Source organism: Arachis hypogaea, chromosome 5 (assembly GCF_003086295.3).
Source record: "Arachis hypogaea cultivar Tifrunner chromosome 5, arahy.Tifrunner.gnm2.J5K5, whole genome shotgun sequence".
NCBI lineage: Eukaryota > Viridiplantae > Streptophyta > Magnoliopsida > Fabales > Fabaceae > Arachis > Arachis hypogaea.
Window position 1 is genome coordinate 61,914,639 of NC_092040.1, and position 16,227 is coordinate 61,930,865.

The window sequence follows — 16,227 nt, forward strand, 5'->3', positions numbered from 1 at the left end:
GTGTGGAGTCACCTCTACCTCCTCATGCTGTGTGTAAAATGATGAATCTAAGGTCCTATTTAGAAGCTACATAAATTACAAATTCAAATGAAATTACAATCAAATTCAAATTTTCTAACCACTTCTAGATGATTCTTGTGGCCTTCATTGATAGTTAATTGTGGCTTGACTTGGATGGAATTGTGTTGGGCTTGTGAAGTTTTGATTCTCTTCTTAGAGGCTTGAAACGTCGAAGAATAAATGAAGGAATTGGAGTATTGGAGGTGGCCTAATATGGAGTGTCATTGAAGTGGAACTTTGGTAACACTTTGGGCTTTTGAAGGCTTGTAACGTTGAAAGATGGGGTCGTTTGTAGTCCCAAACTGAATGTCCACTATAGACTATTATATATCATTAGAACGTTTTAGAAGTCAGCTTTTGAACACCACTAGAAGTGCATCATTTGGAGCTCTCTAACTCAAATTATGATCTTTTGAAGGGAAAGAGATCACCCAGGCGTGTTTGCAGGAAATTTGGCCGAGCGTGCCACTTCCCAGGCACGCCAGCCACACGTCGGGTTTTTTAGCGCTAAAAGAATAATGATTTGCATCCTTAAATTCAGTGTCCACTATGGAGTGTTATATATGGTTGAAAAGTTCTGGAAGTCTACTTTTAAATGGCATTAAAATCACCTCATTTAAAGCTTTGTAATTCAAGTTATTCTTGTTGGAGTATGAAGAGGTTAGGGTTACAAATCATCTTTGCTTCTCTTGAGTTTTGTTTCCAACTCATTTGCCATCTTGGGAATGTACTTCCTCTATTAGTACTTTTGTTGCTTCTTTTTCTATCATTTCCGTAACTCAAGCAATCAAAGCAATATTCAATTTAAGCACCAAAGCACTTGCATAATTAAGCATTATAAATTGATCCTTATATGAAAACGTATAGAAAAATATATCATTAGGGACGGTTTCAAGTGTAGTGTTGTGGGGGCAAGTGCCCCCACTACAATTTGAAATTTTTTAGTACATGATAATAATATTTATTTTTTCCATTAAATTATTACATTTGATCCCACAGCAATTTTTTACTCAACTTTTGGTACTTAATCATCAATTTAAAATTTTCATATTAGATATTTGTTAGAGTGATCAATTCTCAGATTTAAATGAAATTTGTGTTCTTTCTTAAAAATTAACTCAAAAGAATATTATTTATCTTCTTTTGAAATTAATTTTAATTTTTGCGTAGCAACTGTATTAATTAAAAGAACTTTTCTAACTATGAATATCAATAAGAGTCGGCTTCTAATTGTGTTGAAAATTGAATATTTAAATAATTGTTTAGTAATAATATATATAGAAAGAGAGAAATTTTGATTGTGGTGTTAAGAGAAAAATTACTTAATTTTTTAAAATATAAAACTTAAAATAATAGAATTTTAAATTATATATTATTATTATTTAAATTTCTATTTTTGTGTTTTAATTTGTATATTAGATATTTTGAAGGTTAATTGTATTTTACAATAATAAAATATAATCATAATAATAATTATGTTATATGTACATAAAAAATAACTATTCGTATAAAATATATATTAAAATATAAAATACAAACTAAAAATAAGTTAAACAATATATATATGGATATATAATAATTAATAAATAATTTAATATTTAATTTTTTATATACACATACTATTTTTATTATAAAAAATTATTATTATAGTATAAAATTTTGTTCCCACTACTAAAATTTTCTAAATTCGTTACTGCACGATACACATGCATCATAAATTCCTGAGTAAAAGACAAATATTTTTAACGTAAAACAAAAATACCAATAACTAATATTGATTCAAATGTAAGATAAATATAATAAAATATTGATCAAATAGAATTTTTCTTAATTATATTTTATGGGTTAAGAAACCACTCAATTCAGAATATGTACGCTAATACAAAAAACAAACTACCGTATTAAAATATTATTTTAAATTTGTAAAAAGATTTTATTATAATTGGCATAGAATTATATTAGGGATTGATGACTTGCATTATCTACCATTTTTTCTTGCATAAAAAAGATCATAAAAGAGCACAAATTTTATTTGATCAGTACAATTCATACATTATTTGATGAATATTATGGTACACTACTTTAAGATGAGTTGTGCTGAATTGTAGGTAAAAAAGGTATCAAAAATGGGAAGAAGACAAACAAGAAGTTGGGCGTGTGAGACTGGCGTGTCACTTGGGGGCAAACGCCACAAAAATGCACTGACGTGGCACGCCAGGAGCTAAGCGTGGCACGCTAGTACTAAATTCTAGAAAGGAGATCCAAGCATGCATGTGGGCGTGGCACGCCAGGGACTAGGCGTGGCACGCTAGTACAAAATTTCAGAGAGCAAAATGGAGGAAACAAAAGGGACGTGGCACGCCAGGTTGGGCGTGGCACGCCTGACCCATCAACTACTATGGGAGTGCCAATTGGTGTCGAAGGCATGGCACGCCAGCTCCAAAAAGTCACTTTAGCGTGCCACTTGAAGACCCAGGCGTGGCACGCCAAGCTTGAAGAGTGCACAAATACATGGGCGTGCCACTTGAGCAGCATGGCGTGGCACGCTGGTACAATGATCCAGAGAAGGGGCTGAAGGCAATTGAAGACTTGGCGTGCCACTTGAAGTCGAAGGTGTGGCACGCCAACCTCTCAACCTCACTTGGGCGTGCCACTTGGTGTCAAAGGCGTGGCACGCCAGTTCCAAAAAGTCACTTTGGCGTGCCACTTGAAGGTCAAGGCGTGTCACGCCACTTACTGGAGCGAGACAAAATCATGGGCGTGGCACGCCTAAACACCATATTACAAAGAGAGAGCGAAAGAGGCTAAGGCAAATGCCGACTTAATCCAAGATGGATCTATTTGATGTAGAAGCTTCTAGACTTTGTGCCAAGAGTTCATTCCTTTATTGCTTAACTGGAGCCTACAGCCTTATATTCAATATCTATTCCTTACAGGGTAATCAAATCCTAATCCTCGGCTTCTGCCTGACTTGCTTATACTTCATCGGACTGGATGGGAATGGCAATCTCATAATAAGATATTTCGGCGGATGCCCTGGAACTCTGGTATAAGTTTCTAAAGAGGGTGGAGGAGGCCAATTACATGGGGCGTGCCACTTGGTATCGAAGGCGTGGCACGCCAATCACTATTCTTCACTTAAGCGTGCCACTTGAGCAACCAGGCGTGGCACGCCAGTGTCATTCAAAGGCCAAAGCATCATTGGGGCATGCCACTTGAGTTCGTGGCGTGGCATGCCAAACAGAGGAACCACTCACTCACAAAGGGGCATGGCACGCCAGACTCTGGGCGTGCCATGCTAGTGTAACTTTCCAGAGAAGCTTAGCCAAGCACATAACAAGGGCGTGGCATGCCAAACCCTGGGCGTGCCACACTAGTTCAAGTTTCCAGAGGCAAACGAAGTAGAAAAATCAAAGGGCGTGCCACTTGAGCTCGAAGGCGTGGCACGCCAACACAAGAATGCCACTATGGCGTGCCACTTGAGTTCGAAGGCGTGGCATGCCAAGGTTGACAAGGGACGAGCGTGCCACTTGAAGGATTGAGCGTGGCACGCCAAGCCATTTTGAAGGGCACGTGACACGCCGATGAAGCGCCAGCCACACGCCAGCTAAGGAGTCACGTTTATTGAGTGTTTTCTTTCCCTCCAAAATGTAATTTTCCCTTTTTCACTTTTGTAATTTCTTTATTTTCACTAGGAGTAGTATAAATACCCCCAAAGAGTATTGAAGAGGGGTTAAGCAGTTAGTTCTAGATCCACTTTTACACTCCACTTTTGAGTACTTTTCAAGCTATGAGTAGCTAACTTCCCTCTCATTGAGAGAGGGAGCTCTGTTGCACTTGATGGATTGATAATAGTGAAATTCTTCTTCTCTTCATCTTCTCTTGATTTGCTAGAAGGAATTTCGTTCTTAATGCTTAGTGTTCAATTATCTTGGGAAAGAGATTGAATGCAATTGGATTTCATGGGAACCTTGAGAAAGGAAACATGAAACCATGCTTGAAATCCCTTCTCACACTTGAGTAGATTCTAGGTTTTGGTGATGGGATACGTGACATATAATCCCCCCTCTACCTAGACCTACAAGGGTGTGTGGTATAATCAGGGACCAAACATATCTCTCTTCATGAGCAATTAGACTAAGGAATTGGCTATTGATCAAGATCTGAGAGATTGAGTCACCAAGGGATCGGGGCTTAATCATCAAGATTGCCAAGAGGTCAATGAGTTGCATGATTGAAGAAGATATAAGCTAGATTTGATCCAAAGAGACAACATCTCCCAATCTCAATGAATTCCCCCATTCTTATCTATCCATTTTTTTATAGCTTAATTTTACATTCAGTAATTCCCTATTCCCATTTACATTCAAGTCATTTATAATTCAGCACTTTACATTCTGCAATTTTTAATTCTGCACTTTATTGGGTTTCTTTATATTCTAGTCATTTACATTTATGCCATTTACAATTCTGCACTTCACAATCTTATTGATCCACTTGACTAATTCATCAATCAATTAAAACTGCTTGGATTTGCCAATCTCTGTGGATACGATCCCACTCTACTGTGGGTTATTACTTGGCGATAATTTTGGTGTGCTTGCCAAAAGAACTGATTCACTAAATTTTTAAAGGGGTAGTGAATTCTGGTCATCAGGGATCATCTTTAAATTTATATTTTTTCACATTAATTTTGGAAGTACTCACAGAGTATATCCAAAAGCTTGTGCCATGGTGCATGCTTTTTGTCGATAATATCATCCTTATGCGAGAATCAAGGAAAGACTTAAATAAGAAGTTGAATTTATGGAGATAAGCTCTAAAAGTGTATGGTCTATGCATAAGCCGTAGCAAGACAGAATGTATGGAATATAAGTTCAGTCGTCGCCGAAGGAAAAATCCTAATATAGAGCTGAAGATTGGAGAAAATATCCTACAAAAAGTTAAAAGCTTTAAGTATCTTGGGTGCATCATACAGGACAATAAAAAGATTGAACAAGATGTAAATCATAAGATCCAAGCAGGTTGGTCAAAATAGCGTAGTGTATTTGGTTTTATACATGACAAAAAAGTTTCTTTAAAACTTAAAGGTGAATTCTATCACAGTGCTATCAGACTGGTAGAGTGTTGGACGGCCAAAGGGGAGCATGAACATAAATTAAATGTGACAAGATGAGAATGTTGAGATGGATGAGTGGTCATACGCGATTGGATAGAATAAGGAATAAAGATATAAGAGAGAGAGAGAGAGAGAGAGAGAGAGAGAGAGAGAGAAAGAGTTGGAGTGGCATTTATTGTGGAAAAGATAGTAAAATGCCATCTTAGGTGGTTTGAAAATGTGAGAAGAAGACCGACAGAGCACCTAGTTAGGAGGGTTGATGAGATGGAAAATGGACAAGGCAGAGGAAGACCTAGAAAGATTATCCATAAGGTAGTCAAATGAGATCTACATGTAAATGGTCTCTCTATAGATATGATACATGATAAAGTTCAATGGCGTTGTTTGATCCATGTAGCCAACCCCACCTAGTGAGACAATGTTTCGTTGTTGTTATTGTAAAATAATTATTTTTTATATTAAATGTACTTATTCTAATGATTGAATATTTTGTTAAGAACATACATACATAAAATAATATATATAAATATATTGTAACTAATTTGGTAAGTATTCTTTTTAATTCTCAACGAGCATTTTTGTTCTTCAACTTCTTAATACATACACTATTAATGGTGCCGTAGGATTAGACATAGGTCACTAGGTGATCCTGATTTGAGAAGCGATTGATAGGAAAAATTATGATTTACTCTTTTCATGACTTGAACAATTCTTAGCAATGGCTCCAAAAACTTCGTGCACACTACTATGGTTCACTCACATTCTTCACAACTTCGCACAACTAACCAGCAAGTGCCCTGGGTCATCCAGGTAATAAACCTTACGTGAGTAAGGGTCGATCCCACGGAGATTGTTGGTATGAAGCAAGCTATGGTCATCTTGTAAATCTCAGTCAGGCTGATTCAAATGGTTTTCGAAAATTATGATAAATAAAGCATACAATAAAGATAGAGATACGTATGTAAATCATTGGTAGGAATTTTAGATAAGTGTATGGAGATGCTGTGTTCCTTCTGAATCTCTGCTTTCCTACTGCTTTCATCCAATCCTTCTTACTCCTTTCCATGGCAAGCTGTATGTAGGGCATCACCGTTGTCAATGGCTACTTACCATCTTCTCAGTGAAAATGGTCCAAATGCTCTTGTCACAACACAGCTAATCATCTGTCGGTTCTCGATCATGTCGGAATAGAATTCATTGATTCTTTTGTGTCTGTCACTACGCTCAACAATCACGAGTTTGAAGCTCGTCACAGTCATTCAATCCCTGAATCCTACTCGGAATACCACAGACAAGGTTTAGACTTTCCGAATTCTCAAGAATGGCCGCCAATAATTCTAGCTTATACCGCGAAGACTCTGATTAAGGAATCCAAGAGATACCCGTTCATTCTAAGGTGGAACGGAAGTGGTTGTCAGTCACGCGTTCATAAGGATGGATGATGATGAGTGTCACGGATCATCACATCCATCAGGTTGAAGTGCAATAAATATCTTAGAACAAGAATAAGCTGAATTGAGTAGAAAATAGTAGTAATTGCATTAAAACTCGAGGTACAGCAGAGCTCCACACCCTTAATCTATGGTGTGTAGAAACTCCACCGTTGAAAATACATAAGTGATGGTCCAGGCATGACCGAATGGCCAGCCCCCCCTTGAAGGTCTAAAATCGCATACACTGACTAAAGATCAATCAAAACACGTCTAATACAATAGTAAAATATTCTATTTATACTAGACTAGTTACTAGGGTTTACAGAAATAAGTCTAAATTCAGAAATCAACTTTCGGGGCCCACTTTAGTGTGTGCTTGGGCTGAGCTTGAGCTTTACACGTGCAGAGGCTTCTCTTGAGTTAAATACCAAGTTGTAACGTGTTTTTGGCATTTAACTCTGGTTTGTGACGTGTTTCTGGCGTTTTACTCCAGAATACAACATGGAACTGGCGTTGAACGCCAGTTTGCGTCCCCTAAACGCAAATAAAGTATGAACTATTATATATTTCTAGAAAGCTCTGGATGTCTACCTTCCAACGTCATTGAGAGCGCGCCATTTGGAGTTCGGTAGCTCCAGAAAATTCATTTCGAGTGCAGGGAGGTCAGAATCCAACAACATCAGCAGTCCTTTTTCAGCCTAAATCAGATTTTTGCTCAGGTCCCTCAATTTCAGCCAGAAAATACCTGAAATCACAGAAAAACACACAAACTCATAGTAAAGTCCAGAAATGTGAATTTGTCATAAAAACTAATTAAAACATCCCTAAAAGTAGCTAGATCCTACTGAAAACTACCTAAAAACAATGCCAAAAAGCGTATAAATTATCCGCTCATCACAACACCAAACTTAAATTGTTGCTTGTCCCCAAGCAACTAAAAATAGGATAAAAAGAAGAGAATATACTATAAATCTCAAAATATCAATGAATATTAGTTTTAATTAGATGAGCGGGACTTGTAGCTTTTTGCTTCTGAACAGTTTTGGCATCTCACTTTATCCTTTGAAGTTTAGAATGATTGGCATCTATAGGAACTCAGAGTTCAGATAGTATTATTAATTCTCCTAGTTAAGTATGATGATTCTTAAACACAGCTACTTTTATGAGTCTTGGTCGTGGCCCTAAGCACTTTGTTTTCCAGTATTACCACCGGATACATAAATGCCACAGACACATGACTGGGTGAACCTTTTCAGATTGTGACTCAGTTTTGCTAAAGTCCCCAGTTAGAGGTGTCCAGAGCTCTTAAGCACACTCTTTTTCTTTGGATCACGACTTTAACCACTCAGTCTCAAGCTTTTCACTTGGACCTGCATGCCACAAGCACATGGTTAGAGACAGCTTGTTTTAGCCGCTTAGGCCTGGATTTATTTCCTTGGGCCCTCTTATCCATTGATGCTCAAAGCCTTGGATCCTTTTTACCCTTGTCTTTTAGTTTTAAGGGCTATTGACTTTTTCTGCTTGCTTTTTCTTTTTCTTTCTAATTTTTTCGCCACTTTTTTTTTGCAAGCTTTGTTCTTTACTGCTTTTTCTTGCTTCAAGAATCAATTTATGATTTTTCAGATCATCAATAACATTTCTCTTGTTCATCATTCTTTCAAGAGACAATAATTTTAACATTCATAAACAACAAGATAAAAAATATGCACTGTTCAAGCATTCATTCAAAAAACAAAAAGTATTGTCACCACATCAATATAATTAAACTAAATTCAAAGATGAATTCGAAACTCATGTACTTCTTGTTCTTTTGTATTAAAAATATTTTTTTATTTAAGAAAGGTGAAGGATTCATGGAATTATTCATAGCCTTAAGACATAGACATTAAACACTACTGATCATGTAATAAAGACACAAACATAGACAAACATGAAGCTTAAAAACCGAAAAACAGAGAGGTAAGAACAAGGAAGTTAAGGAATGAGTCCACCTTAGTGATGGTGGTGCCTTCTCCTTGAAGGACCAATGGTATTATTGAGCTCCTCTATGTCTCTTCCTTGCCTTTGTTGCTCCTCCCTCATAGCTCTTTGATCTTCTCTAATCTTATTGAGAATGATGGAGTGCTCTTGGTGTTCCACCCTTAATTGGGTCATGTCATGACTTAATCCTTCTAGAAAAGTGTTGAGTTGTTCCCAATAGTTGTTTTGAGGAAAATGCATCCCTTGAGGTATCTCAGGGATTTCTTGATGATGAGCTTCCTTATGTGTCTCTTGAGATCCATGAATAGGCTCTCTTGTTTGTTCCATCCTCTTCTTAGTGATGGGCTTGTCCTCTTCAATGAAGATGTCTCCATCTATGACAACTCCAGCTAAGTAGCATAGATGGCAAATGAGATGAGAAAAAGCTAGCCTTGCCAAGGTGGAGGGCTTTTCGGCTACTTTGTAGAGTTCTAGAGTGATGACTTCATGAACTTCTATTTTCTCTCCAATCATGATGCAATGGATCATGATGGCCCAATCCACAGTCACTTCGAATCGGTTGCTAGTGGGGATGATGGAGCATTGGATGAACTCCAACCATCCTCTAGCCACAGGCTTAAGGTCCAGTCTTCTCAAATGAACCGGCTTGCCTTTTGAGTCTCTTTTCCATTGAGCTCCTTCCACATATATGTCCATGAAGACTTGGTCTAACCTTTGATCAAAGTTGACCCTTCTATTGTAGGGGCGTGCATCTTCTTGCATCATAAGCAAGTTGAACGCCAACCTTACATTTTCTGGACTGAAATCTAAGCATTTCTCCCGAACCATTGTAAGCCAATTCTTTGGGTTTGGGTTCATGCTTTGATCATGGTTCCTAGTGATCCATGCATTGGCATAGAACTCTTGAACCATTAAGATTCCGACTTGTTGAATGGGGTTGGTAAGAACTTCCCAACCTCTTCTTTGGATCTCATGTCGGATCTCCGGATACTCATTTTTCTTGAGCATGAAAGGGACCTCGGAGATCACCTTCTTCTTGGCCACAACTTTATAGAAGTGGTCTCGATGGGCTTTTGAGATGAATCTCTCCATCTCCCATGACTCGGAGGTGGAAGCTTTTGTCTTCCCTTTCCTCTTTCTAGAGGTTTTTCCGGCCTTAGGTGCCATCTATGGTTATGGAAAAACAAAAAAGCTATATGCTTTTACCACACCAAACTTAGAATGTTGCTCGTCCTCGAGAAAAAAAAGAAAGAATAGATGAAGAAGAAGAAGATATGGAGGAGAGGGAGAGAGTTGTGTGTTTCGGCCAAGGGGGAGAAGAGAGGGTTGTGTTTTGTGAAAATGAAGAAGGATGGAGGGGTTTATATAGTGGAGGGAGAGGGAATGGGATTCGGTCATTTAGGGTGGGTTTGGGTGGGAAAGAGATTTTGAATTTGAAGTTAGGTGGGGTTTATGGGGAAGAGTGGATGGATGTAAGTGGTGAAGAGGTGATGGGGAAGAGAGATTGAGGTGATTGGTGAAGGGTGTTTGGGGAAGAGTGTCATTGGATTGTGTGAAGATGAGAGAAGGTGAGTTGAGGTAGGTGGGGATCCTGTGGGGTCCATAAATCCTGAGGTGATCCTGTGGGATCCATAGATCCTGAGGTGTCAATGATGAATCATCCCTACACCAATTAGGCGTGTAAAATGCCCTCTGCCTGCAATCCTGGCGTTTAACACCAGGCTGAAGCTTGTTTCTGGTGTTAAACGCCCAAATGTAGCATGTTTCTGGCGTTTAACGCCAGTCTGATGCTTGTTGCTAGCGTTAAATGCCAGCTTTCCTCAGAGTGCAATCCTGGCATTTAGACGCCAAATTGCTGCTTGTTTCTGGCGTTCAACACTAGATTCATGCTCTGTTCTGGCGTTGAACGCTAGCTAGATGCTCCTTACTGGCGTTTAAACCCCAATAAGCTCTTCCTCCAAGGTGTGCTATTTCTTCTGCTGTTTTTGATTCTGTTTTTAATTTTAGCAATTGTTTTGTGACTCCACATGATCATAAACCTAATAAAACATAAAAGAACAATAGAAATATAGATAAATAAAAATTGGGTTACCTCCCAATAAGCGCTTCATTAATGTCAATAGCTTGACAGTGAGCTCTCATGGAGCTCACAGATCATCAGAGCATTGTTGGAACCTCCCAACACCAAACTTAGAGTTTGAATGTGGGGGTTCAACACCAAACTTAGAGTTTGATTGTGGCCTCCCAACATCAAACTTAGAGTTTAATTGTGGGGGTTTTGTTTAACTCTGTATTGAGAGAAGCTTTTCATGCTTCCTCTCCATGGATGCAAAGAAAGATCCTTGAGCTTTAAACACAAGGTAGTCCCCATTCAATTGAAGGACTAGCTCTCCTTTGTCAACATCAATCACAACTCCTGCTGTGGCTAGGAAGAGTCTTCCAAGGATGATGCATTTATCCTCCTCATTCCTAGTGTCTAAGATTATGAAATCAGCAGGGATGTAAAGGCCTTTAACCTTCACTAACATGTCCTCTACCAATCTATAAGCTTGTCTTATTGACTTGTCTGCCATCTCTAATGAGAATGTGGCGGCCTGTACCTCAAAGATTCCCAGCTTCTCCATTACAGAGAGTGGCATAAGATTTATACCTAATCCTAGGTCACACAGAGCCTTCTCAAAGGTCATGGTGCCTATGGTACAGGGTATTAAGAATTTACTAGGATCTTGTTTCTTTTGAGGTAAAGTTCGCTGAACCCATGTATCTAGTTCACTAATGAGCAAGGGAGGTGCATCTTCCCAAGTCTCATTACCAAACAACTTGGCATTCAGCTTCATGATGGCTCCTAGATATTGAGCAACTTGCTCTTCAGTTACATCTTCATCCTCTTCAGAGGAAGAATAGTTCTCAGAGCTCATGAATGGCAGAAGGAGGTTCAATGGAATCTCTATGGTTTCTATATGATCCTCAAATTCCTTTAGGTCCTCAAAAGGGAACTCCTTTCTGTCTGAGGGACGTCCCATGAGGTCTTCCTTATTGGGATTCACGTCTTCCCCTTTCTCCTTGGATTTGGCCATATAGACAATATCAATGGCCTTGCACTCTCTTTTTGGATTCTCTTCTATATTGCTTAGGAGAGTACTAGGAGGAGATTCAGTGATTTTCTTACTCAGCTGGCCTAATTGTGCCTCCAGATTTCTAATGGAGGACCTTGTTTCAGTCATGAAACTTAAAATGGCCTTAGATAGATTAGAGACTATGTTTGCTAAGTTAGAGGGACTCTGCTCAGAATTCTCTGTCTGTTGCTGAGAAGATAATGGAAAAGGCTTGCTATTGCTGAGCCTGTTTCTTCCACCATTGTTAAAGCCTTGTTGAGGCTTTGTTGATCCTTCCATAAGAAATTTGGATGATTTCTCCATGAGGAATTATAGGTGTTCCCACAGGGTTCACCCATGTAATTTACCTCTTTAGTACTGTTAGATGTATTTTGCCATCCATTCAGACTATGAAAAATCAAGTTGACTTGCTGAGTCAACATTTTGTTCTGAGCCAATATGGCATTCAGAGTATCAATTTCAAAAACTCCCTTCCTTTGAGGCGTCCCATTACTCATAGGATTCCTCTCAGAAGTGTACATGAATTGGTTATTTGCAACCATGTCAATGAGTTCTTGAGCTTCTGCAGGCATTTTCTTTAGGTGAATGGATCCACCTGCAGAATGGTCTAGTGACATCTTAGAAAACACAGATAGACCATAATAAAATATATCCAAAATGGTCCATTCTGAAAGCATGTCAGAAGGACACCTTTTGGTCATCTGCTTGTATCTTTCCCAAGCTTTATAGAGGGATTCACCATCTTTTTGTTTGAAGGTATGAACATCCACTCTAAGCTTGCTCAGCTTTTGAGGAGGAAAGAACTTAGCTAAGAAGGCCGTGACCAGCTTATCCCAAGAGTCCAGGCTATCTTTAGGTTGTGAGTCCAACCATGTTCTAGCTCTGTCTCTTACAGCAAAAGGGAAAAGCATGAGCCTGTAGACTTCAGGATCCATTCCATTAGTCTTAACAGTCTCACAGATCTGCAAGAACTCAGTTAAAAACTGATAGAGATCTTCTGATGGAAGCCCATGAAACTTGCAGTTCTGTTGCATTAGAGCAACTAATTCGGGCTTCAGCTCAAAATTGTTTACTCAAATGGCAGGGATTGAGATGCTTCTTCCATCAAACTTGGAAGTGGGTGTAGTATAATCACCAAGCATCCTTCTTGTGCCTCCACCATTGTTATTGGGTTCGGCCATGTCTCTCTCTTTTTCGAGATTCTCTGTAAGGTTTTCTCTGGATTGTTGTGCTTTAGCTTCTCTAAGCTTCTTCTTCAAAGTCCTTTCAGGTTCAGGATCTGCTTCAACAAGAATGCCCTTATCCTTGCTCCTGCTCATATGAAAAAGAAGAGAATAAAAAAGGAAGAGGAATCCTCTATGTCATAGTATAGAGATTCCTTTATGTGAGTAAAAGAAGAGAATAATAGAAGAAGGATGAGAAAAATTCGAACATAGAGGAGAAGAGAGAGTTCAAATTTTTAGATGAAGAGAAGTGTTAGTAATTAACTAAATAAATAGAAAGAGATGAGAGGGAGAGAATTTCGAAAATTATTTTTGAAAAATGGTTAGTAATTTTCAAAAATTGAGAGAAGAAATACAATTAAAATTAAAATTTGAAACAATTAGTTAATTAAAAGAATTTTGAAAAAGAGTGAGAAATTTTCGAAAATTAGAGAGAGAAAAGTAGTTAGGTGGTTTTGAAAAAGATAAGAAACAAACAAAAAGTCAATTAGTTAGTTGAAAAAGATTTGAAAATCAATTTTGAAAAGGATATGATTGAAAAAGATATTTTGAAAAGATATGATTGAAAAAGATATTTTGGAAAAGATTTGATTTTTAAAATTAAAATTGAATACTTAACTAACAAGAAACTAAAAGATATGATTCTAGAATTTAAAGATTGAACCTTTCTTAACAAGAAATCTTTTCCAATTTTAACAAGAAAGTAACAAGAAAGTAACAAACTTCAAATTTTTGAATCAATCACATTAATTGTTAGTAAAGTTTTCGAAAATTAAGAAAAAGATTTTGAAAATCAATTTTTAAAGTTTTTGAAAAATAGTAAGAAAAATGAAAAAGATTTGATTTTTTTAAAAAAAAGTTTTGAAAAGATAAGATTTTTTAAAAATGAAATCTTGACTTGACTAACAAGAAACAACTAATTTTAAAATTTTTTTGACTAAGTCAACCCAAAGATTTCGAATATTTGAGTAAAATAAAGAGAAGATATTTTTTTGATTTTTTGAATTTTTAATGATGAGAGAGAAAAACACAAAAATGACTCACAACATGAAAATTATGAATCAAAACACATGATGCATGCAAGAACACTATGAATGTCAAGATGAACACCAAGAACACTTTGAAGATCAAGATGAACATCAAGAACTTAATTTTGGAAAATTTTTAAGAAAAGAAAAACATGCAAGACACCAAACTTAGAAATTTTTCATATTTAGACACTAAGAATTCAAAAATGCATATGAGAAACAACAAAAAATACAAAACAAGAAAATATCAAGATCAAACAAGGAGACTTACCAAGAACAACTTGAAGATCATGAAGAACACATGCATGAATTTTCGAAAAATGCATAAATTTTTAAAAACATGCAATTGACACCAAACTTAAAAATTGACTCAAGACTCAAACAAGAAACACAAAAATATTTTTATTTTTATGATTTTATGATTTTTTTTGGATTTTTCGAAAATTATATTTTGGAAAAACGAAAAAGGAAGAAAATTTTGAAAGATTTTTTGGAAACTTTTTGAAAAGAAAATTACCTAATCTGAGCAACAAGATGAACCGTCAGTTGTCCAAACTCAAACAATCCCCGGCAATGGTACCAAAAACTTGATAGGCAAAAATGTGATTTACTCTTTTCATGACTCAAACAATTCTTAGCAATGGCTCCAAAAACTTGGTGCACACTACTATGGTTTACTCACATTCTTCACAATTTCGCACAACTAACCAGCAAGTGCACTAGGTCGTCCAAGTAATAAACCTTATGTGAGTAAGGATCGATCCCACGGAGATTGTTGGTATGAAGCAAGCTATGGTCATCTTATAAATCTCAGTCAGGTTGATTCAAATAGTTTTCGAAAATTATGATAAATGAAGCATACAATAAAGATAGAGATACTTATGTAAATCATTGGTAGGAATTTCAGATAAGTGTATGGAGATGCTGTGTTCCTTCTGAATCTCTGCTTTTCTATTGCTTTCATCCAATCCTTCTTACTCCTTTCCATGGCAAGCTGTATGTAGGGCATCACCATTGTCAATGGCTACTTCCCATCCTCTCAGTTAAAATGGTCCAAATGCTCTTGTCACAGCAAGGCTAATCATCTGTTGGTTCTCGATCATGTCGGAATAGAATCTATTGATTCTTTTGCGTCTATCACTACGCCCAACAATCGTGAGTTTGAAGCTCGTCACAGTCATTCAATCCCTGAATCCTACTCGGAATACCACAGACAATGTTTAGACTTTCCGGATTCTCAAGAATGGCCGCCAATAATTCTAGCTTATACCATGAAGACTCTGATTAAGGAATCCAAGAGATACCCGCTCGTTCTAAGGTAGAACGGAAGTGGTTGTCAGTCACGCGTTCATAAGGATAGATGATGATGAGTGTCACGGATCATCACATCCATCAGGTTGAAGTGCAACGAACATCTTAAAACAAGAATAAGCTGAATTGAATAGAAAATAGTAGTAATTGCATTAAAACTTGAGGTACAGCAGAGCTCCACACCCTTAATCTATGGTGTGTAGAAACTCCACCATTGAAAATACATAAGTGATGGTCCAAGCATGGGCAAATGGCCAGCCCCCCTTGAAGGTCTAAAATCGCATACACTGACTAAAGATCAATCAAAACACGTCTAATACAATAGTAAAATGTTCTATTTATACTAGACTAGTTACTATAGTTTACAGAAATAAGTCTAAATGCAGAAATTCACTTCCGGGGCCCACTTTGGTGTGTGCTTGGGCTGAGCTTGAGCTTTACACGTGCAAAGGCTTCTCTTGGAGTTAAACGCCAAGTTGTAACGTGTTTTTGGCGTTTAACTCTGGTTTGTGACGTGTTTCTGGCGTTTTACTCCAGAATGCACCATGGAACTGGCGTTGAACGCCAGTTTGCGTCGTCTAAATTCGAATAAAATATGGACTATTATATATTGCTGGAAAGCTCTGGATGTCTACTTTCCAACGCCGTTAAGAGCGCGGTATTTGGAGTTCTGTAACTCCAGAAAATCCATTTCGAGTGTAGGGAGGTCAGAATCCAACAACATCAGCAGTCCTTTTTCATCCTGAATCAGATTTTTGCTCAGGTCCTTCAATTTCAGCTAGAAAATACCTGAAATCACAGAAAAACACACAAACTCATAGTAAAGTACAGAAATGTGAATTTTTCATAAAAACTAATAAAAACATCCCTAAAAGTAGCTAGATCCTACTGAAAACTACCTAAAAACAATGCCAAAAAGCGTATAAATTATCCGCTCATCAGCAACCACAGGCATCT

The 16,227-nt window shown here is 37.5% G+C and overlaps 1 non-coding gene across 1 annotated transcript; it reads left to right on the forward strand.

Annotated features, from left to right (window-relative positions):
• The first annotated feature begins 12,379 nt into the window (after positions 1-12,379).
• LOC112804265 (small nucleolar RNA R71) lies at positions 12,380-12,487 on the forward strand. Its single transcript, XR_003202881.1, has one exon. It is a non-coding gene; the product is annotated as a small nucleolar RNA R71 (small nucleolar RNA).
• Positions 12,488-16,227: the final 3,740 nt, after the last annotated feature.